This window comes from Corapipo altera, unplaced genomic scaffold (genome assembly GCF_003945725.1).
Source record: "Corapipo altera isolate COAL_440 unplaced genomic scaffold, ASM394572v1 24, whole genome shotgun sequence".
Taxonomy (NCBI): Eukaryota; Metazoa; Chordata; class Aves; order Passeriformes; family Pipridae; genus Corapipo; species Corapipo altera.
The window spans coordinates 4,168,882-4,192,225 of NW_020884903.1; the positions used below are offsets into that span (position 1 = coordinate 4,168,882).

Here is a 23,344-nt window from a genome sequence, read left to right on the forward strand (position 1 = left end):
CACCCCTTCAGCAACCAAAAGAAGAATACCGAGTTAATTTTTAGCACCTGGGAGTAAGCACAATGTGAGTAATTTCTAACTTCAACAAAATACATATTTGAAAGAGCTTAGCATACATTAGGAGGACTGAAATGTCCAAATTAGATGCAAAGAAAATTATGTCTGGTGCCATGCAGTGATGGCTGTTGAACACAGCTTCTGGATTTTGCTACCAACAGTTCAAAAAAATAGAAGGGGGGTAGATAAAGAAAGTGCACTCTCTCTGCCTCCTTCTGTTTGGGAAGAGGATTAGGGCATTCAAAAGAACCGTGGCTAAAACTGGATGACAGCTGCTGCTTTCTTTGATGTATCAGCAGTGGAGCTTTTGCAGTTCAGTAATATGGTTTGTACATTTTTATGTACTATGAACAGATTTCATAATACATGCTAAACTCACACAATACAAAAGCCTGCAATGGCACCAATTCAGAGCTATAGTTCAGTCTCTCCTTATTTAGTTTAGGACATGTGATCAAAAACATATTTCCTCAATGTCTGTCAGAATCACAGATTTTTCTTGCTGAAAGACAAAGCAGCAAACATATTAACTAAGTAACTCTGCTTTGACTTGCATTAAAACTGAAAATATTCAGTGCTTTCAGTAATACTGGTTTACCAAGGATCTTGTAAAACCACCCAATTGCCATATGAATATCAAACAAAAGTCACAGAATTGTCAGGGCTTCTTCCCAAGAACAAAACTACTAATGCAACTTTACATAAATAAAACTTTTACGTCTACATAACTAGAAGCATAATATACAAGTCAACTCACTGATGTTTAAAAACGAGCACTGTCACTTTGTCTGTAATAGAAATCAAACGCAAACAAAAAAAGGAAAAGCTTTTCACAGCTCAATGGATGAACTCACAAATAAGCAGGGTTTTTTGAGCTGCATAATCAAGGACACCACTTCCATTTTTTTTTTAGACCATCAATTATTTACAAAGAAATCACAGGTTCTAAACTGCACTGTTGGCTAATTTCACACAAAATAAAAACTTCTGGCACCTAACAAGTGAAAAGCACCAGCACAGCTTTCAATTATATGTGAAAACAGAGCTATAGTAGAAAAAGCAAGAGTAAGAATGGACTTAGCAAAGCTTTTTTAAACCAGAGTTGTACACTGACATACCAAAACAACTGCATGACACTGAAATAAGTGTCAGCACTAATCATAAAGTATGCTCCTCAATTCAGGTGAAAAAAAAAATAAAGCAAGATCTGCACCTTGAATTTTAGAACACATTTGTTCCTAACTGATTTAAATTTTTGCAAAGGACCTGACCTTTGCAAATCAATCAGTGGCTAAATAAACTTTAAAAATGAACAAGGAAGCATTATTATGCTTTACACCTTCTCACCAAGTTCTTTGAAAGTCATGGCTTCAGACCAAAAATAAACCCAACCAAACACAGTAACATTTCCCACAGATTGAGCTTGTACTTTGCTGTGCTGCAATCATTAGTGAAAGGGGAATTTTGTCCCACTGTATTTCTTCAGTTTCTACACCAGTCTGGACTCATGTTATACTGTTCTTTTATAGTAAATAGTGATAAAGCTGCTGGAACACTTTGACTTCAAACATGATGTAAAAGCAATATCCTCACGTTCCTTTTACACACACAGCAAAAACAAACCCCAAATCATTCAGATTATTTTCATACACAAATACTGCCTGGAACTTTCCATTCCACATACCTTCCTCCAACACATTAAGGTATGCCTCCTGGAAAGGGGTTCATCAGGGTTTTAATCTTTTAATCGTTATGCTCTTCCATTGAACACCTCCAAGTTAATATTCTCAAAACCTCTTCAAATATGCTGCCTTTGTACAGGAACCAAACACGTTTGAGTCTTGCAAAGGTGAAATTATTGCAAGTACTACACTTTGAGAAAAATCCTTTTTTCCCCTCAACATATGTGTCTCCCTGACTCTTGCTGAAGCGTAGATGACAGCAGGCAGAATCCACATGCCATTTTCCCTCCTCACAGCACACACAACAGGGCTCTGTCTGAGCTATCATCCCCTTCCTAGGCTTGCCTCAATTTTTAAACAAACCAACAAAGACTAAGGACAGGCTTGTACTTACAGCAAAAAAGCTGGGGGTTTTTTTCAGCTCAAATGCCTGTCCCTCCCTAAAATTTTCCCTTCCTCCAAAAGGTACTCGAGTTTTGTGTCCCTAAATTTGAATTAAAGATGCCATAAAACTCCAGTTACTAAGGTGAGTCAAATAACTTTGAACTTTTCCACATGGACATCAGATATGGCCAGCAGCCACAACAATATTTGCACTACTACTGCACAGTCTTTTATGAATTCCAATATTTTTTATATAAACATGTGTACTAAAATTACTATTTTAAGTGTGCCCAGTTTTTACCAGCGGATCTCCAACACACTTTATGAAAGAGAATCACTCTGCCTCACAGTAAGAATGCTGATAAGTCCGGGGCTGGTGTTAGCCTAGGTACTCCTTAGGGACGAGCTCCTCTCCACCACCAACTCTGCCATCACCCCTGGTATTAGGCAGCACTTAGTCAATCTGCAAAGACTAACCTGTCCTACTGCTGACTTTAAATTAGCCTGTCAGGAGCTCCATGCTGTGCTTCTGGAATCATAACACGCAGCATAAACATATGCATAGACACCCTTGAAGTCAAGAGTTATGTATCTTAAATCTATGACACCTAAGGAGAAGACATATAAACACACAAGTTTTTGTGATCAAATTCTGTAATATGGTCCAAAAGACTGGTATGTTAAAATGTTATGTAAACCCAACTTGTTCCTCTCTAGCTAGATGACAGAGGGAGAAAGCTTTTGCTCTCTTCTCATTTCCATTTGTTAACAAAGTAATTTGTTCTTTCTTGGGTGTCCAGTTATGGAAGTGAAAAAGATCGTGCTTTTAAGAAAGGTGAACAAATAAAGGGGTTAGGATAACCCAGAGTACGTTTTTTGGTTATTTACCTCATCCTGAGATGCCCTGCATAACTCTCAACAGCACCTCATGGAAGAGTATGTCTAAATAGGACATTTTGAGAGGTGTGTTGCTGTCAGTGCATACCTTGGGTATACTAATGTAGTTTTCACCACAGCATTGCCCAGTGGAAACAGTGTAGCATTACCCAGGTTTTAATGGCTGGGGACATGTCTAAATTTAAATATGACCTTCACTAAATTAGAGCAACTTGCAACAGACTGTCAAATGAGAACAGCGAAAAAACTTCCAAGTGCTTCCAGGTAAGCAGCAAGGATTTGGACTATTTCCAATGAATCAGAGAAATCACTCATTTCCAAAGAATAAAGACATAAGATACAGCATTATTTAACTTCTGGGTGATGTTGGTTTGCTGCTGAAATAACGACATACTGATTTCTGCAATATAAAGAGCCTTGCTATTTAAGTCAAAGCAGTAATGAAAGCAAAGAAAAAGAAACAGAGTACTTCAGGTCTCACAGAAAATAAACGAGACAGAATTAAATAAACCCTTTTAACAGGATTCAGTCTGGTTTAGATATGTTCAGAGCTAGGAAAATTACTGTATTCAGCCATCTTTCTCAAAATGGTTTTATATTCTGAGTCTTTGAATGCACTAAGTGGGCAGAGAGACCTACTTACTGAATTCTTTGTACTATTCAGGTGTACATTAAATAGATTCAGCACAAGAACTTTTGCTCAAAGACACAGAACAAGCCTACAACATACAAAGGGGATGCTGGCTTTTTTGTGTTTTGTGTTGTTCCTCCCAAAGGGAATTTGTGAAAATTGAAACAGTTCAATGTTGAACTGTTGCCTCTAAGAAAGTAGCAGTAATGTAACTGTAAGTCTATTAAGGATCAAGTGTAATACAACTCTCCAATTTATTCAGAGATTCTGATAATTATACACGTTTCTCAGTTGTTCAAGTTTCACTACAGATAGTATCTAAGGAGAACTATAATTTATTAGCATAAATGAAAGCAGGATTTATTCTATTGTATCAATCTCAACTTACATTTTATCTGCTGCATTGAAACATTGAAACAAAACTGTCAATTTTCTTCTAGTTTCTGTTCATACCTTATAATCCCCAAGATCATGACAAATCATTACTGTTACTAAGGAATTTATTCAACCTGAAGGAATTTCACCAAAGTGACAGTTCATCCCCCAGAGAAAAACAAAATTAAATTCCCTGATTTAACTGTGGAGACTCCAGTAATGGTTGAAGCTTCAGTAAAAGAATTAGGTGCAATAATTAAGTAATACAGATGATGAAAGTCATTTGAAAGTTCTTAAATACACCTCTGTTCATACCCTGGTTTCAAATACAGGTCATGTTATCCTGATCCCATTTAAATAAGAAGAGTATGTTTTTTACCATAAGTTAAAGATAGAAAATTCAACCATGTCACAAACTTCTGTTCTAGTTCTGTTTTCTTTTTTTTTTTTTAATTTTAATTGATGAAATATAGTTAAACATATGTATACATATAGTTTTTTATAGAAATAGAAAGCAATCAGATGAACTCCCCAGGTAAAGTAACAGAAAGAGCAAAGACTTCAGCTGACTACCAAAAACATAATCAGGCCCCAGAAATGCCAGTGGGGTCAAATTGTGTAAGAGACAGAAATTGCCACTTGTTACATCAGCCTTTTGAATAAAGCTTTTTCTAGATTACATGACAGTATCAGATCAGCAAAAGATTTTGTAGTGACAGAGAGAAGTAACCAGCTCAAAGAAAACTGGTATAAAGATGAGTGAGACTAGTTCAGTAGCTCTGATCCTGAGAACTTGTGTGCGACTGGTTTAAATTTGGCTGACATTGCATACCTGCCTATGGTTTGTCAGACAAGGAATAGAAGAAAGATAATAAAAAGCTTACAGGAGCTTTGATTCAGTTCAATTTATGGTAGTCATGAAGCAATGCAAAATCAATGCAACTTTTATTCAAAATATCTACACAGTTCAACTACTCTACTCAAAGAGTCAGTTTGCATGAACTTCTCAGCCTTCCCACACGGCTTTCATTAAAACCACTACAGTCGCCTGCTACAGGCTTGTCCCCCATTTAATTAATCCAAAAATTAAAGTGAGTAAACACCTGCTGCAATATAAACCATCTGTGCCCCTGTGAGTCAAGAACTTTCTCACACCTATTTTCCCCAAAATTAACAGCTACAAAAGCCAAGCAAACAAAATACCGGTACAATGACAGCTATTCTTTTAAATACAAATTCACGATTAGTTAAAGTTTTACATTTGCATGCATGTCTCACAAGCTTTCAAGCAGCATCTCACAACAGACTTTACAAAAGTTAGGCCGGTTTCAGCGTACTTGTCAGAGATATGTCTGCATTTCAAGCGTGTAACAGATGATGCACTTCACAGAGACAGATGAAGCACCTGAACAAGTTTACACAGAGTTGGGAACATGACAAGTCTTCTAGTTTGACTGTAGCTTTCCTAAAATCCATCTTCTTCCATTCCTGAAAAAGTATGACCTTCTACCTCCTAACAGACTTCTTTTGACAAATTGTCATAATTCCAAGGTTTCATGCCTAAAATCAATTAGGTCAAGAAAGAAGCCTAAATGAAGCCACTCAACAGGTCCTTTTCAAAGTGATGTGCCACAAAAGAAGGCTGATATATGCTGCTCCTTTCTACTGACTGGAGTATTCATTAACCACAGAGCAATACTAATTTAATGCTACTTGTCTAAGAGGTACTGAATATTGATGGCAAGACAAGTAACCACCCGTAAGAAGGTTGTCCTTTTCATCCCTGCTGAAGGAGAAACTTCAAAAGGGATGTTGCATTTATTATACAGCCACCTAAGACAAACCATGCACAGTTAGCTCCTCCACTATCTTGTGGAAGATCACTCAGTCATACCTAGGCTTCTTTCCTAAAGAAACTGATGGGAATTCACGCATACAGTCTGTGAACAGAAAGCCAAAAAGTTTGAGGCTCTTACTAAGATTTTTTTTTTAGACGTATGTGCAAGAAAACTTGAGTTTGACATAAGGATGTAACTTGATTATGAAATATGTGAATATTACATGGACTATCATGATAGTACAAGGAATAATGTGTGCCAGACACATTATTCATTTAGGTCACATGTGATTTGCAAGTATGTCATGCAAACATAATACTGCAGGCTGATAGAGCTCTGCAAAGTTCCGGATTTTATGAATATTATTCCATGCCTTCTTCCCTATAACCAGCAACATTGGATAAAAGCATTTGGATCACTGGCATTCAAACAAATATTCCTCAAAAATTGAATGCCTAAATGAACACAAAATATTTTAGTAACAAGCAAGGGGCATTACTGCACAATTACCTTTGAGCTCTCGTAATGGACTTGTTGGAAAGACTGGTATTTGCTAGAATAATTCAAGAAAGCACCAGTAGGCATTGTTGACAAGTTATCTACCTATAAGAAGATGTAAGCCTGGCATTATTTTTTAGGTCTGAAATTCAGATACAGTCATAGCATGGGAGGCTGACTTACCCTAAAACAAAGAGCAACAGAACATGTGGCCAAAACTCAGCAAAAAGCTTATCACCTGCTCTCTGGGCTGCAAAACCCCAGAGAATGCATTTATGAAATGTCACTCACAGATTTCTATTTCTATTTCCTTCTGAACAATGGAATCCCCACAGAAGAAATCCATATTAAGACACACCTCCATCACAGATAAAAGATTTTGATATATAAAGGATACGATTTATAACCTCAGGCACGAAGTACCTCAGCACAAGATATTCCAGCACCTGCCAGCTCTCAAAGTCATCAAAGAGCTGAACTGTGACAGTTTATTGTCCTTAATGGAATAGCCATATTCCTGGATTATGAATTGCTGAGCATTGTTTTACTGCTCTCTGCCAATAACAACAATATTCATTTATTCTAGTACAGCAATGAAAACAAAGATTTGCTTACAGTCACAGGTCAAAAGTGTTACAATATTAAAAAAAAAATCATACTTATTTCATGTTTCGATTAAAAAAAACCCCACACAAACAAAACCCTTCCACAAAACATGACAAAACCAAAGCATTCCTGACTGTCTGCAGAAACCTCTATCACACAGTCAGATTTTCTACAATGCTCAGCACTTGATCTTCTAATAGAATAGAGGTATTATCCAGGTAATTCATTTAGCTGCTTAGGTAGCAGTCGAGTTACTAAATACCCAGCCATTGGTGAAGAGGGATTAATTCCAACACTTCCATCTATGAAAGCTGCACAGGTACTTGGGAACAAAACCAAAACAAAAAAAAAAAAGGTATATGCATACCAATTAAGTAGATTCACTGCCTCAAAATCTATAATGAAATTCTGAACTTGGGTGTACAGGGATTATAAATCCCTTTGAACTTCGTATGCTTTGCAAATGACAATAATATTGCAATATTACCCTGTCTTTCTAACCATGTTATTGTCCTTTAAATGACAGAAAGGGACCTTTACCTGGAAAAAGAAAGTCAAGGCATTATGTTCATACTGTGGTGAGTTTCCTGACTTTTTGAAAACATCATACTTTTGGGGTAAAATATCAACAAAAATTAAGGGTTTATAATGTCCAGGTAAGTGTTGTCACAGCACCTCTAAGTCAGAATTTTCTGAACACAAAACAGCCAAAGAATTCAAATCCTAAATTTAGTCTCATCTTTACACCCCGAACCTCCCAGCAAAATAAGCTACACTGCCCTTCCTAATCACATTGCAAAACACAGGTATTACCTCTTCTATCCAGTACTTGAGCCAGTGTCAAATGTCAGAAGAGTATGGGGCTGAAGGTCCATCCTATGGGGTCTTCCTCATCTCTCTTTTCTTGTGAAACCTCACATTGATCATTTCCCCTCTCCTATAACAGTTTTACCACCTGTTATATGAGGATATTGACCCATTTTCAAAGCCTTGGATGAGAAATGCTGTGCAAGTCTAAATTATATTTCTGCATGACATGCACAAAGGCTTAAACTCAGCTGGAAGTGTCTCTAATCATCCAGTTTTCCCTATGAGTTTTGTTCCCTATAAAGCAGGGGAAGGGGAAATGAAGAAAAGTACATGCCTGAGGCTAATGGTTAGGCTTGTCACTGAGTGCAATGCAACACACAAAACTGCTTTTCTTGAGAATAAAAAGCAAGATGCAAGAGTGATTTATTTAAATGTAAGTAGCACAGGTAGCCAGAGAAAACAGCTATTAAGGTTAGACTATCATATTGTTCTAAACTTCACAGGACATAAATTCTGACAGCATCATCCCTTTGTTTTGTTACACCTACCAGTCTACACCCTAGAGAACAAATGTCCTGAAGTTTAAGAAATAGGGAAAAAGGCAAGGTTTTTATGAGTCTTGACACTGTGGCTTTAAATTTTGATCCTTAGTTTAACTAAGTACCCCAAATTATTTGTAACATCCTTTAAGATTGTAGCATTTTACAAACTCTACCATATTCTACACACTCTTTTGGGAAGATGTTTTGTAATACACGCAGCATGACAGTTGTCATTACAGCTTGAAAAGAAATTGTCTGGTAATTATTAGACCAATCAAAATGAAAAAAGGTTGTTTCTTCAGACAGTTCTCTAACAAGTGAAATAATTTTCCCAGAATGAATAAAAAAAATAATAAACTTTAAACCAAAAACAACAGGAGCAACAACAATAAAACAAACAAAAAAAAACCCCACCCAAACATCCCCCTTTCCCCCCAGTGTAATAGTCAGAAAGTCCATTATAGATGGAACACTAAATTCTGTCGGACTTTCATAGGAACCCCAGCTTTGGAATAACAAAAGACATTCCTGCCCACCCAAGAAACAAGCTACTCAAAAGTAATCTCCTTAGACTGGAGAGATATCCATTTGATTCCATCAGAGAATCTTTTATTCTTGTTCTCTTATTTTTCAGCCCCCCAAAATTTTAAGAAATTAAGAATAAAAGAAAACTATCACTGTATTACAAACATATGCCTAGATTTCTTTGACTAAATGAGCAGTCATCAATACTCTTCAGGGAGTTAAAGATCTTCAATTAAATCAGTTTGAAAGAGCATATAGTCAACTACCTCCAGTATTTCAAGTGCCACTGAACAATTTATATCTGTAAATTCTGTAGCAGAGAGTGAGAGCAGAATGTGGTTCTATTTTCTTCTAGTTAACCCTTTCTCACAGATTATTTTTCTCCTTTGTCCAGTCATATTATACTTCACTAACCTCTGTGTTCTCATGTAAACTACCAAACAGGCAGTGACATGTAAACGTTAGCTTGTTTGAAGGAAACACCTCGCAAAGGAGGGGATTTTTTCCTAAGGATCGGGACCACAAGTAAGTGTCAGACAAACTGCAATGACACCATTTCAGAGAACACTGGTTGTAAGGAATGACTATTACTTGCCAAACCAGAGGAGTGGATGGGTGTCATCCCTGTCACCCCACCCACCCCCTGCTAACATCACAGGGCTTGTGTTGCAGCGTGGTCTGCCAGCTCAGAAAACTGACTTAGCTGGGAGAAGTTACATTTTCCTGATCAGCTTAGGGAAAAAAAAAATCAAAAAAACCCAACAAAGCCAAACCCCAACTCTCTGTGCTACCATATACACTCTCTATGCACGTGCACATGCACTCTCTGTGCTACTATACATCAGCGCTGGCTTTAGGCCAAAAGAAAGCACAGCACAGCAGAAACATCAAAGCTATTCTTACCCATAAAAGAAATGTCTATTTTAACTGGAGGAGCTAAAATTAGCCTTAACAAGGAGTGACTGCATGATTGTTTGCCATAATTATTTCACATATTTTGATAAAATGATTGGCATAAATATAACCCTTTATCTGACAATTTTTCTATCTTTTTTACAATATGTTGTCATCTCTAATCTCCAGTTTTAACCTATGAACATTGATTTTTACCAAGTACTTGTTATGCCAGTTAGAGCTAGGATGGGGAAAAGCTAGGAGGTTTTCCTTTGTATAGTTAAGATTTAAAAAAAAAAAAAAGTTTGTTTTATGTCTAACTCAAATCATAACATTATTTTAAGCTAAGATTCATTATTAAGACAACTCTAATAATGTTAATAAGATTTCAAAGTGGAGTAAAATGCCCCAAATCTTCATTTGCGAAGCCCAGCCACGATGTAAAATGCCCCAAATGCAGTGTGTTATTTTAGATATTTTTTTAAAATCAAATTAAACAAAACCCCTTAAAATCAAGTTTCCAAGGGTTTTTCCGTTACACTCAAAGGTGTTTTTATGGAGTAATATATGACATTCCAGCAAAGCCCAGGTGCAAAGGAACAAGCAGACTGGAAACGCAACCTTCCCTGCTCGTTGCCCTTATCTAATTAAGCTAATACAAGTATTCTATCAGAAGAAATTAAGCTTTTCTCTAGCCTAGAAAGCTCTCTATTTTTAGATGTTTTTAATAATTTTAACACAACTCCCAGCTAAAACACGTATCCCATGAACTGACCAACCAATGGGACTATGTAAGTGTCTGACCTAGAAACTTGTACCAAAAAAAATATCTTTTTTTTTTTCCTTATGCATAAGGTACACCTCATAATGTGGACTACTACTCACTGGAAAGCATGGCCTCAGGGAGAAACTTCTTCCAGCAAGCAAGGACTTCAGTAGTTGCTGCTCTTTTGGGAACACTACATGAAATCTGTAATAGGCAGGATGGCCAGCAGCCATCACAGATACAGATGGTAACAATTCCTGAGGAATTTTTAACAGAAGGCAAGCCTTAATATTCTTAGAGCTTGTGTGATATTTGCCATTTGACCACAGCTAATTTTTCTGGACTGATTTACAGATGTTTCCTCCACACCTACTTCATCTTACTTCTATGAAACCCAGAGTTAATTCTCTACTGGAGCATTTTGCTCTTTTCCAAAGTTGAAAAAAATGTTTGTTGAGTGCTGGCATTAAGCTGTTCACAACAGACCACTTGTCACTGTTTCCTAAGGAGCAGTAACCATTAAACCTAGGAAAGGAAACCTGTGATGACTATCAGACATACCAGTCTGCTACAAACATTTACCAAGTTGGCAGCATTTGTTACTGAGGGCCCACTTTTATGTCCCTTGCTCTGTCACATTTTTGGACTGCAGCATTAAAAAATACACTGTGATCTGTAAAAAAAAACCATTTTCTTTCTCTTCTATTACTCACTAATTAAGAATTAATTGCTTACAAATTACAAATGCATAGAAACCACCCTATTTTTTAATTCATTACCCATCTTGTGATGTGCATGCAACTAGGTGGAATGATGTTTCAGGCTTACTGTAGGTTGCTAAAGTGAGGTAGCACATGCTGCCCACATAAAGGACCCACAGTTACTACAGAGTAATACAGCACTTCAGTTTTCAAGCAAAATGGGGTTTTGTTAACCTTTTTAAAACAGATTCTTGACTGACCAGCTTCCTCCCTGAGGACCTCACCCTACATTTATGTTAACAGATCAGAACAGTGCTTTTGAAGTGAGACTTTCCACCATCCCTCTTCTGAGCTTCTGGGTTGCATCATGGAATACTGTGCAAAATGAGGCTCCTTTTGGATTAGGCTAAAAGACAAGATGAAATTCAGAAGTTCACCTAACACACTCATTTTGCTGATGGCACACTCAATCTAAGGCTTTCAGAAGAGAGCTCAATTGAAATAAAGCCACTGGGATATGTATTCCATGGACCCTGGGTCCTCAATACAAACTTCATTGCTCTACAGACTTGCAACACACTATTTGTTAATTCAAAAGATTGAGCTGAGACTGAAATGTCATAAAAACTTCTATGCAAGACTAAAGAAAAACTGAAAAGTTGTAAAATAACCACAAAACTATTAAGCCAGTACAGAAAGAATAACAACAACCAGTATCTTGGGCCAAATTTTGTAATACAAAAGCTGTGCTTTTAGTTGGGCAGCTTAGTTTCTGTTTAAAGGAAATTTATGGCAGGTGGATGAACCTCTGGGATGTCTGGGCCAGAACACGTACCCTGTGATGAGAATCTAGCAGCATCTGAATGCTGGTAGACGAGTACCAATCCTGGCTGAATGAGTACCATTATGGCTGGATATGCTGCGATAGGGGGAGACAGTTGCTACATTATCACTACCTTTAAGCTAGTATATTAATGTTAAAGCTTTCTACTTTGAGTCAATATACACAATCAGCAAGGTAATGGGGAAAAAAGACCATGTATTTTATATCCTTAACCTTAATCGCAAAGTAGTTTGGAAAGAGAACACAAATTTAGTAAGGTAAAATACTTTAGAAATCCCTTTAAAATACTCCCTTGCAATAGAAGTGAAAATACTGACAGAACAGGAAAATTCTCTTTCAGATGAAAACCACAGCCCTGTTTTGCAAACCTTTATCCTCCCATAGGTATAGTACAAGATGATGCCTTTCACCAGTTTTTACAAAGTGCAGTACATTCAATCAAAGAGTACTTTCTGGTTCCTCTCCTACACTTTGGTTTCTCTTCTGATGGAAACTTCAGAAATTCTTAAAATTTCTGGAGTGAAAGGTTAGCATAATTACAAAATATTTTGAATCCCATAGAACACATGGAAGTGCTAAAGTTTCTTTTAAAAACAGAAATGTCAGTAATTCAGACATTCTAAACAAAATAGTCTGGTTTTCCTCCTTCAGCATATTTTCTTGCTGATAAAACGTTGTGAAACTGCAAGTAATTATCATCAGTGTAAAAATACCAGAGGAATCTAACAATCACCATAATGTAACATACCTAAAATAGAATATGGAGCTTTGGATATTAAAATGTGAAATAATACAGGTATATGTACACTGTAATATAAACTAACACCTGCTACCCACTTTTCTTTACCCTGTGTGAAGGAAACCATATGCAGATTAGGCAATAGATATTTTAAGTTAAAAAAGAAAAGGAACCAAAAACTAATGAGTAGTCTAACACTAATGACAAATGTTGTTGGTTTGGGTTTTTTTTTAATAAGTATACACAGTGTACATATACACATTGCTCAGCACTGTCTTCTTTTAGAACATCTTCGCTTCTTAATGCAGGTCCAATTTCAATACGATCACAGGTATTGAAATATGGATGAAATAAGGTTATAGCTATATGCTAAACATTTACAACACCCTGTGAATAATTAGGGCATTGTAATTATAACCTCCCAAGTCACACCCTTCCCACAGAACATTCTTTACACATATGTAGAACCCAGCTTGCCAGTCAGGGATGTCCTCTCTGCTTAGTCTCTACCTGCTGAACAGAAGACTGTCAGATGGAAGCGATGCAGGAGAAGGGATTCACTATGACTCGGCCACTTCTACAACCAGAGGGTGCTTACATCTTCTAGTACCTCAAACAAGGGATTCGGGAAGGCCAGAGGGATTCTGGATTCCCTGCACTCACCAAATCTAGTCTCTCTTTCCACTTCAAGGTTAAATTACTCAACACTTTTCAATCAGCAACTGAAAGAACAGCAGCTTCCCAAGGAAAGCCAAACGAGGAATGCAAAGTTAAATTCTCAATGTTTTTCCTTTCTCCTCTGCAAAATGAAATCATGATATTCTTTGCCTTATAGAGGTAGGAAAGGAAGCATATGAAAAGAGCTACTAACAAGATGTGGCATGCTTGATTAAAACACATTAGGTATGATATCACATCATGATGTGATGTGATATGATACAATAGTGGGGTAAAAATAGTCAAACAATAATAAGCACTTGCTTCATGACAACAAATATTATCAGATTAATTTGGACACAGTGTAATATTTTTTAATGTCATCTCACATTAGTCGATCACTCTGCTCTTCCAAAGTTCTCTTCTTTAAACCACAGATGTTGCAATAGGTTAAAAATTCCATACAGACAAAACGCCCACATTTCTACTTACATGACCCTCATCTGAGATAACCTGCTTCCTACAGGAAATGTGTCACCTCAGAAAACCTGCAGATGTGGTACCACAAATAGGAGTAAGGGAGCTTTTGAGGGATCAGAATCAGGGGTGGGAAGGGGGAGGGGAACTGCAAGGAAACAGGATGCTTAAGAGCAACCTACACCACATACAACCACTCACACTCATACATATGTGAAACCGCACTGCCGAATCTCTGTGGGAAAAGAAAGAAATCAAAAAGCCAAGTGAAAACTGATAACTTGGGTGAAATGCACCTGAAAATAAAGCCATTATTTTGATCCATGGTCTCTAAACCAAATGGTATTGGGAACATAAGTGGATGCAGTGCTCTAAGCCATCTTATCACACAGACTTTTACCAAGGAGATGTCTCTCAAATGAGCATTTATTCCAGAGGGAAGATAAATTCTGAGCAGATCAGCATTTGTCCAACATCACCTTGAACAGTTTGCCAGGGTGAAGCTACACTACAAGAGACTATAAAGGCCTCTAATGAGGACTTGACTCACAAAGCAGCATTGATGTACAAATCTACATTACAAGTAGTTATTGTAGTTATTTCACAATGCCCAGTCTGTGAGATGCAATCTCAGGTGGTCTACACCTGTTCTGCAGGGCTACAGGCTGTCAAGGTCAGATATCTGGAGCTGTTTGTAACTTGAACTCTGTCGGAGTTCAGATAAATGCAGTTAAAGAGAGAAGAGAAAGCTTTAGTGTCTCCCAAGTATCCTATTCCAACAAAGAGCAAAGGGAAACAGAGAGAAAGTTTGTGTTAGCAACACAGGCTTGTCTCTGTCTTTTTTCCTTCCCTCTCCTGTCCCCAAACTCACAGGCATTGTTAGACGTCTAAATTTAGTTTCAGATAGCAGATGTCTTTTTCATAGCTCCTCCAAGCAAAATGAAATAATAAAAGGGGGCTTCTTAAAATTTTAAAGGGCAGAAAAGAGTCTGTCGAATCTCTTGCTGTTACTGTTAATTATGAATACTGAACAGATGCAATTAGAACCAATCATACAGAAAAACATATGTAATCCATGCCTTTGGCATAGTGTGAACCATGCAAGGGGCAATGAAGCAACCCCCTGCTGGACACTTTAATTAATTTTATTTTAAAAGGAATACACAGATCAGGATTTAGCAAGGATATTTCTAGGAGCTGATATAAGATCATTGTTATAAAGATTAAGCTTTAAAACCACATTACATTTTGAGACAGTAGAATGCCTTGTCATGATACATGAAAATCTTCTTATATGAGCAGAAGAGACTTCCTATTGTCATGGAATGGGCAACACTAATTTTGCCATTTCCCAGCTCTCACATGCATGAGTTCATAGGTTTTATTTTGTGAAAGCAAGAAAGGATTGTGGGGGAGCTAACAAAAATGAACTCTGTCAAAGCATTACTATAAAGACACCTGTAAAATTGCAATCTTCAGCCCAGAGCCTAAGCATAATACAAGGCCGCTGTCTTCCACATGGACTGATTCATCCTTGGCAGCTATTTGCAGAAGGAAACAGTCCTCCCTGATACTTCTGACCATAAATACTTCAAAAGTATGTGGCCTGTCTCTCATCCACCCCTGTGCTCTTCAACCCATTCTTTACCCAGTTTCTTCCTGTAATGAAAAAAATGAAGATATATTGTGTTGAGCTCAGGCAACCCCTTGCTGATAAAATTTCTGTCTCCACTGACTGGAAGACTGGCTTAAAACATACCTGCATGTCCATGGCTTTGGTTTCAGGAACGACTTTTCTTAGCTTTAATAAAATCTTCCCCTGTTTAGTCACAGTAGACATTTAATGAATGCCCACAAGACCTGCTGCACACACTTAGTACAGTTAATCCCGAAATTTTATCCCTCTCTTTTCCTATAAGGCTCCATTGTCAATTAAGTCAGAACAGCAGAGGCACTGAGCCCCCAGAGTTGAAATGGGAATCAGTGAAAGCTGCGTGCTCAGGGCGTCAAGTGCTGTATAGCATTAAGTACTCTGAGAGCCAAGTTCTAGGTATTCGAGACTGGACACCTAAAGTTAGACTATGTGTACAACAAAATGAAAACATATTATGAAAAAATACATTTGTAAAACCTTTTGAAATCACAGCAATTGATACAATGGCAAAGCCCACGTCAGAGCCAAGCGTTCTTTGAAATTTGATTTGAATGTTGCAATTATAATATAGGATGACTGTGAAAATCCTGTGGAAAACCTGTAGGATGATGCAAACACTGAAAGGAATCAAACTACTCTTGCAAAGCCACCACCGTCAATTATGGGCATTCTTAGTTTGTGAACTCCTGAATTTACATCCTTAATAATCTTTTCCTTCTTAAACGTGTGTGTAGAAATAGCAACATGCAAAGATCTTCCTTCAAAATGATGTCTTAAATATATGTGCCTATAACCTACTTCACTAATGTTTCGATGTGTGCGCACACGGTATATGCACATGTGTGAGAGCACATGTGCACAGACATAGAGAAACGGCATTACCTACAGCAGTAAACAGTTTCTCTGTCTATCCCCTGCCATGGTTTTGAAGCTAAGCTGCTTACTTTAAAGAGTTGAACCTATTCTATTTACTCTGGAAGCTTATTAGGAGCAATTTTACACCCATAACTGTTAGAGGGATAATTGCTTTAAACAAGTCAACCAAAACAAATAATAGGTTTGCCTTTTTCTGACGACTAAAAAATATTTGACGTCCTGTCTAGTGCTTAAGTATTTCAAAAAGTAGAGACCAAGCCTATACTTCAGCAGCTTCATTCCTTTGGGAGAAGCTTCCATAGAGACAACATGCATCCTTTGCGATAACGCCGCGTGAGCCCATTTAGGGCTTTGAACATAAGAGCACGATTTATAGCCACACCCAGGATGCAACCGGCAGCTGAGTGCAGTGCAGGGCGTAGCCACGGCACTAAGCGCTCTCGCCAGTGAGCTCCACAGAGTCAAACTGCGAGCTGTCCCCTTCATGTGGCCTCTTAGTCATGCAGTAGGGAGCTACAGGCACCATACTCCAGTCCTTGACAACAAGAGTACTAACTACAGCCAAAGGAGCAGTCAAGAGGAAGGGGTTGGGAGCCCCAACAGCAAAAGGCAGCAGATGTCAATCATTGACATTAAAACTAATTAAGTTAAAGAAATTATGCAAGCTTTTCTTAGCTACCAACAGCTAATACCACCTACAAATTTCAAACATTACGTTGGTTCCACAGAGCTTGTGAAAATCAGCTTATGCTTTTTTAATGCTTAATTTTAGCAAGTCTTCTTTAGAAATGTTTTACAGCGTGATTACGCAAATCGTAAATTCAAGCACAGTTTGAACATAAAGAAGTTCCACTTGGGAAATGTGACTTGCAAAGGTATTACATGAAATTAATTGGGAAAAAATAATCACCTAGAACACAGTAATTACATTTTAAAAATGAAACTCTTAGCCAATTCATAGCTATCCAGAATTAGGGAGTTCACAGCTAATATATCTAACATACTGCTGTTCTTGATGTTCCTTTTTTGGAGAGTTTTGGGTTTTTTAAAGGAACAGCTATAAGGCCTGTTAAAGTATAACCTTTATAATTCTATTGCCCTTTCAAATTAATGATGCCATACAGGGAACAAAAGAGCAATTATTTCTAAATAATTGAGAGATAAAGAATTTAAATTTAAATAATTTAAGAGAGATAAAAATTATTTAAATCAGCTCTTAATAAAATCACAGATGAACATGTGAACTTCCACATCTCTCCAAGGATACAGGAGAAGTAAGGTACACATTTCAGTCAATATAAGCATTACCAGCAAGCTGAAATGAGACATACTTGTTATAATAGAATGGTTTATTTTTTTGCACATTTCTACCGTATACCTGTTCATGTCAAAACATTCTGTAGGATTCCATTTCAACATAATTTCAAACACTTTTGCCAGCAATTGCTAGGAAAAAAAGTCAAGAGTGATTGTACATGTCCTGTTCAATTCAAATCTATTTTAAATGTAATTTTTACCGAATTTTGTGAGATTGGCGTGTACAATAGCAGGAGAAAGTAATTTTGGATATACACGCAAGTATTCCACCTCATAAAAAATATCATCTGAACATTAATGTTATGAGTATACACACTAAATAGGATGGAAGAGGATTTCTTGGGGGCTTTTAATTAGAGAGTTTGTTAGTAAATACACAGAGTAGCACCATAGGAATTTTGCTCTGTGCCTCCAAAGGCAGAAAGGTCAAGAACACAAAGCTCCATTTTTAGGAGCAGGAAGAGAGAAGGTTAGAGAAAGCATCATAAAAGGATTCCTGCCCCCCCCCCCCTTGCTTTCAAAAGAAATAAGGGATCAGAGAAAAGCTTGGTTAACTTCTAACCAACACCAAAATTTCTTTTGTTCACATAAAGAAGCAATTTTGTTACACTAAGTACCTTGACTGTTTTGCCTCTACATTAAGAAATAGTAAATCCCAAGAGTATCTTGAACATTATCAGATTAAAGACTGCAAAACAAAGGATGAACAGAATATCAGAATAACCACCAGTAAAATGAATGATAAAGATCTTTCATCTTAAGCACACAGACCTTCCTGCAGAATATGTCCTTTCATGGACATTCTCCTTTCCCAACATGACATGCTGTTTCCATGAGCACTAATTCAAAACTATCGATGCATCTCATACGTCTCCACTTTTTCTAAGAGCTCATTTAAAAAAAGTCTTGCTGAAGTAATCCATTAAAGTCTCCAGAAGAAAAAGAATTACATGTGTGCTTACAACAGATAATCAGAGAATATGGGAAAGCCTATTTTACTGTACAGTTCAAAAGCTTAAAACACCTCCTCATTACAATTTCATTCCTAATCATTAAAATATCCTGTATCTTTATCATTATACAGTTCTTATATCTTCATAATGCAACCTTTCAAAGCAGTTTGTTCCCTAGATCAGGAGCTGGTTGTAGATAGGCTGAGTTTCCTTTCTGCTTGACTTTACAAAGTTCTGAGGTGTTCCTTCCCGAAGCTCCTCTCCCCTCCTCTGCTCTAATTAGCCCTTTAGTGTTATTTTACAATCTCTTAAAATATAACTTTTTGAGAAATATTATTTAAAAATCATAAACCCCCAAGAATTAAAAAGACAAGGAAAATAATCCCGGGATGAGATTGCCCTTATTCTTTTATTTTAGATGGTTGGGTGCCAGAGCATTTGCCATTTGCCATTAGAGGACAGGCAGATGGACCAGGCCTTTTTCAAGGCTGGAAAAGAGAAAATTTGAGGGAGCAAAGCACAGCCTGGCAACATCTGCAAGGTAGTAACTGAGAATTCAGCTCTTCACTGAATTGCACAGTGTGAGAACAAGAGACAATGATCATAAAGTGAAACAGAAGTTCAAATTAGATATAATGAAAAAAAAATCACTTTGAGGACAACTAAGCCCTGGAACAGGCTGTCCAGAGATGTGCAACTGCTGTCCTCGGAGGTTTTCAAAACTCAACTAGACAAAAAGCCTCAAGCAGCTTAGTCTGAATTGAGAGCTGACCAGAGGCCCTTCCAACCAACTGGTTCTATTTGGAAATTTTTAGGTAAGCATTTCTCTTTAAATTTTAATGTTGTGCCTACAATGGAAGCAGCAGTTTGCCTAATGCAGTCATACTGATGGCCATAAGCTGACTTGCCAGCAGCAGCAAATGCAGAAATGAGGAATTTCCTTTTTATAGAAATATGGTGATTAATCGTCATACATTTATGATTAAAAAAAAAGGTTGTTTCTTAGAAGACTTACAGGTTGTCAGTATTTATTAGGTTTTATCTTTTCTTAAGAAGAAATCTTGCCATGAGCAGAAATTCATGTAAATGCATGCAGTATTATTATTTCTGTTATGGTGTAAGTGCTATTGTTTTGTGTTATTTATGAAAACATAAAAGTCATTACATATTTATGTATGGACATTTTGGAATAAAGTTGTTTACAAGATTTGTGTTTGGTCCGGCTAATAGACAATACAGAATTTTTCTGGCAAACTGATTTTAAATTTGCACATGACAATTCATAATTCACAAATTGATAATTTAAACAGTCTTAAAAGTACAGTTTATATCAAACAGAATGCAAATAATTACCTATAAAAAGCCTCCCCCTTTTTTTAAATAACAAATATAAGCAGTTACCTTACTTTAATCCCTCTGGTTTTTTCCTACTATTATTTTATATGACCAGATGATAGCAATGTACTATAAAGAACCTTCAAACACTGTGTTAAATTATAGTATGGAAAAGTAACCAAACATATCAAAGGACTAAAAATCACTAAAAGTCTGTAAGATCCAGAACCCACTCCTGACGTAGTAACTCCTTCTGTGCCATCTGATTCAGATGTCTGCTGTGCAGCACCAAACATTAATGCATCCATCCTGATTCCAAAGGAGAAGACCAACTTGAAAACAGTCAACCTTAACTGAAGATGGGATGGCACCACACCACATTTGAAGGACAGCAAATAGACATAATGAGGAACACAGCTAGGAAGATTCTGGTGTATTCAGAATTCCTGAGTTATGTAGATACTTTAACAAAAAGATCAGTTATTGACTAGTTTGATAAGGTTTGCCTCATCTGAACAATTAAATACTCTAATTGACTCACAGAAGTGCTGCTGTTTGACAGAACCCACTCTCTGAAACAGATGTAGAGTTATATTAAAAAATCCAGGTCACCCTCTCTACTCAGTAATTGCGGAAGGCATGAAATGTTAAAACATTATTTGTTAAAAGCATAAATTATGCCAATGTATTCTGATTTTGCCAGACGAAGGTTCAATTTCTGGATATGATCCAGAAGTGGTTCATAAAAAATACCTTGATTTCTAAGCCCCCAAGAAGAAGAGGCTTCATTACAAATACATAACTCTTCAGATTATTCTATGCAAGGACACTTGTTATTTTGCTGTTCTTGATGCCAATTTTTGTAGCATAAAATGGCGACATCTTCTCCCATTTTTTTTCTAAAATATTACGTTTACTTACAATAATATGGTATAGCATATTTTAGTTATATCAGATGAACGCATGTTCTAGACAGTCCTTGGGGTTTCAATAAACTTGTATTGAAAACTTTTTAGTGAAAACCTAAAGAGGAACCCTTAAAATACACAGATCTTGGTTTAAGACAACGGATGAGGTCAATAGCACAGCAGGTATGGAAAACTATCTAGTCATATTTGTACTAAAACCTGTTCTGCCTTGAGACATCTTTCTAATTGCACTTGAAATATTAGTTGCCAGTTCATAGGACTTCATCCAAAGACTCATGCAATTTAGTCTGTTCCTTACAGTTACAATTTCTGAGTTGTGCAACAGAGTTTAGGGATTTTTGCCTGTTCATTTTAAAGTGGGGATTTTTTTTAGCCTTTAAAGTTCAAGTAAATAAAAACTAAAAACCAAACCCCAGGAATCCTAAAAGGCTTGGAGCTTTAAAGAGGAAATTAAATTCAAACTCATGAATTTCTGAGGGGGAAAAAAAGGGTTTTTTAAAGCCTGACCCAATTTCAAGTGCTTGGATCTTACACTGCTGCTTTGCTTCATTTCATATTTATTATTCCCATAGTAATCATTATATAACTTCTCCTTTTTTAACAGCTTCAGATTTTCTAGGGATGCTTACAATATACAGGTTCTATATACATTTTACATCAACATTTTAAGTGCTAGGGAGGAAAATGAAAAAGAAGGAAAAAAGCCAAACTCATGCTATCCCACTATCAACATTCTAATATCAAACATTAATCTATCTTCAAACAGCAGTCAAATCCTACCCAAAAAAGTGTAGTATTAGTAGCAGTTATCATTATAACAATTTCCCAGGATCTAACTACCCAAGGCCAAAACATATGACATTACAAAAACCAAGCTTACTGTACCCTGTCTTCTAATCACATGCAGTAAATTCACAAACTTTCAAGGAATTTAGTTAATGTAGCATATAAAATAAAAGCAGAATACAAAGAAAAAAGAGAAATACAGCATTCTTTAAAAATCATTAAGCATTCAAAAAACACTTTTTACATTAAACCTCTCCTAAACCTAATTTAAGATAGTTTTTCACTACATCATGTCCTCAGACATAGACCAGTACCCCTTTATTGCCTCCAAGGAATTTAAAGAATTAGAAAATTTTATCAAGAGGATTGAGTATTTACAGCAGAGGTGGTACATCTGTTGCATTACACTAAGCCAAAGGCATGAAAGGTAACACCTACAAAGCAAAAGATAAGGATTCACATTCCTTCATAACTCTTTTATTTAACGATGAGCATTAATCTTCTTTCTTGGTAGGGAGAGTAAGAACGAAGAGGAGCGGCACAGGAATAAACAAGCAAACCAACAGGAATAAACAAGCAAATCAACTGCTTCTCTAAGAAGAAACCATCTAGTGGGTGAAAGGTGATGGCATAACTTAGATGGACTTTTTTTTTGCTTCCATTTAGAAGGGACAATTATACAAGATTTCTAAAAGTCCCTTCTATCTACATGTTTATGATTCTGTGTTAAATACAGCTTCAGGCAGTTATAATGACCAAAGTCTCCCACCCTGAGTATGCAAGATGTCATGAGATCTAAGAAATAGAATGTTTATATTGTTCTGATGAGACAGCAATATCCTAAAAAATATTTTTGCCATTCCTCCTAAAAGGCAGACAAAATTTATTTCTAGCATACCATTATTCTCCTAGAAGCCTATCTATCTTGCAGAATTTCATGTAAGAACTGCAGTGTTGTAAGAGTTCCCACTTTCACATTCTGCTGCTAACAGAAGAAAATGAAGCTTCATCCTTGGTATGACAATTTTTGACTTATCATAAGATATGACATTAGTTTGGGGCACATCTGTTAGGTTGGCACACAGAAGTACTTCTATTGCAGAGTGACTTCTGTCTAATCTTCCTTGGGAAAGTACATTTACATAATCATATGAAGTTCATACAAAGATATTGCTTCCTAACTCTTGTTCAGAGGGCAGCCCACCAACATTATGTAACAGAGAAATAATACTATTGAATAATGAAATCGCAAGTCAACTCATCACATTTTTTTCTAGCTCATTTCTTGCTTTTTTTCTCTCTGAGAACTGCTGCAACAGGAAAAATCACAGAAAGTCATAAAAAGAGACAAAAAAAGGAAAAAGCATTTTGCTAGAACAATAAAAATCAGTCATTCCCTGCCTCTGTGATACTTTTGAGTCCAAGCACTTGGAATACTTGGATACAAAAAAAATTTGTTTTCATGTAATAAATGGATATGTTATGTTCTTGTTTTTAATGAAATTTCTGTATTTGTAAATTAGCAGCATCTAGTTAGAGGAGTCAGAATAGCAGAAAGATGTAAAAAAGGT

The 23,344-nt window shown here is 36.7% G+C and overlaps 1 protein-coding gene across 5 annotated transcripts in view; it reads right to left on the reverse strand.

Annotated features, from left to right (window-relative positions):
* Window positions 1-23,344, reverse strand: part of SPIRE1 (spire type actin nucleation factor 1) — a 126,823-nt gene that overhangs the window by 73,174 nt on the left and 30,305 nt on the right. The gene's annotated exons all lie outside the window — the stretch shown is intronic.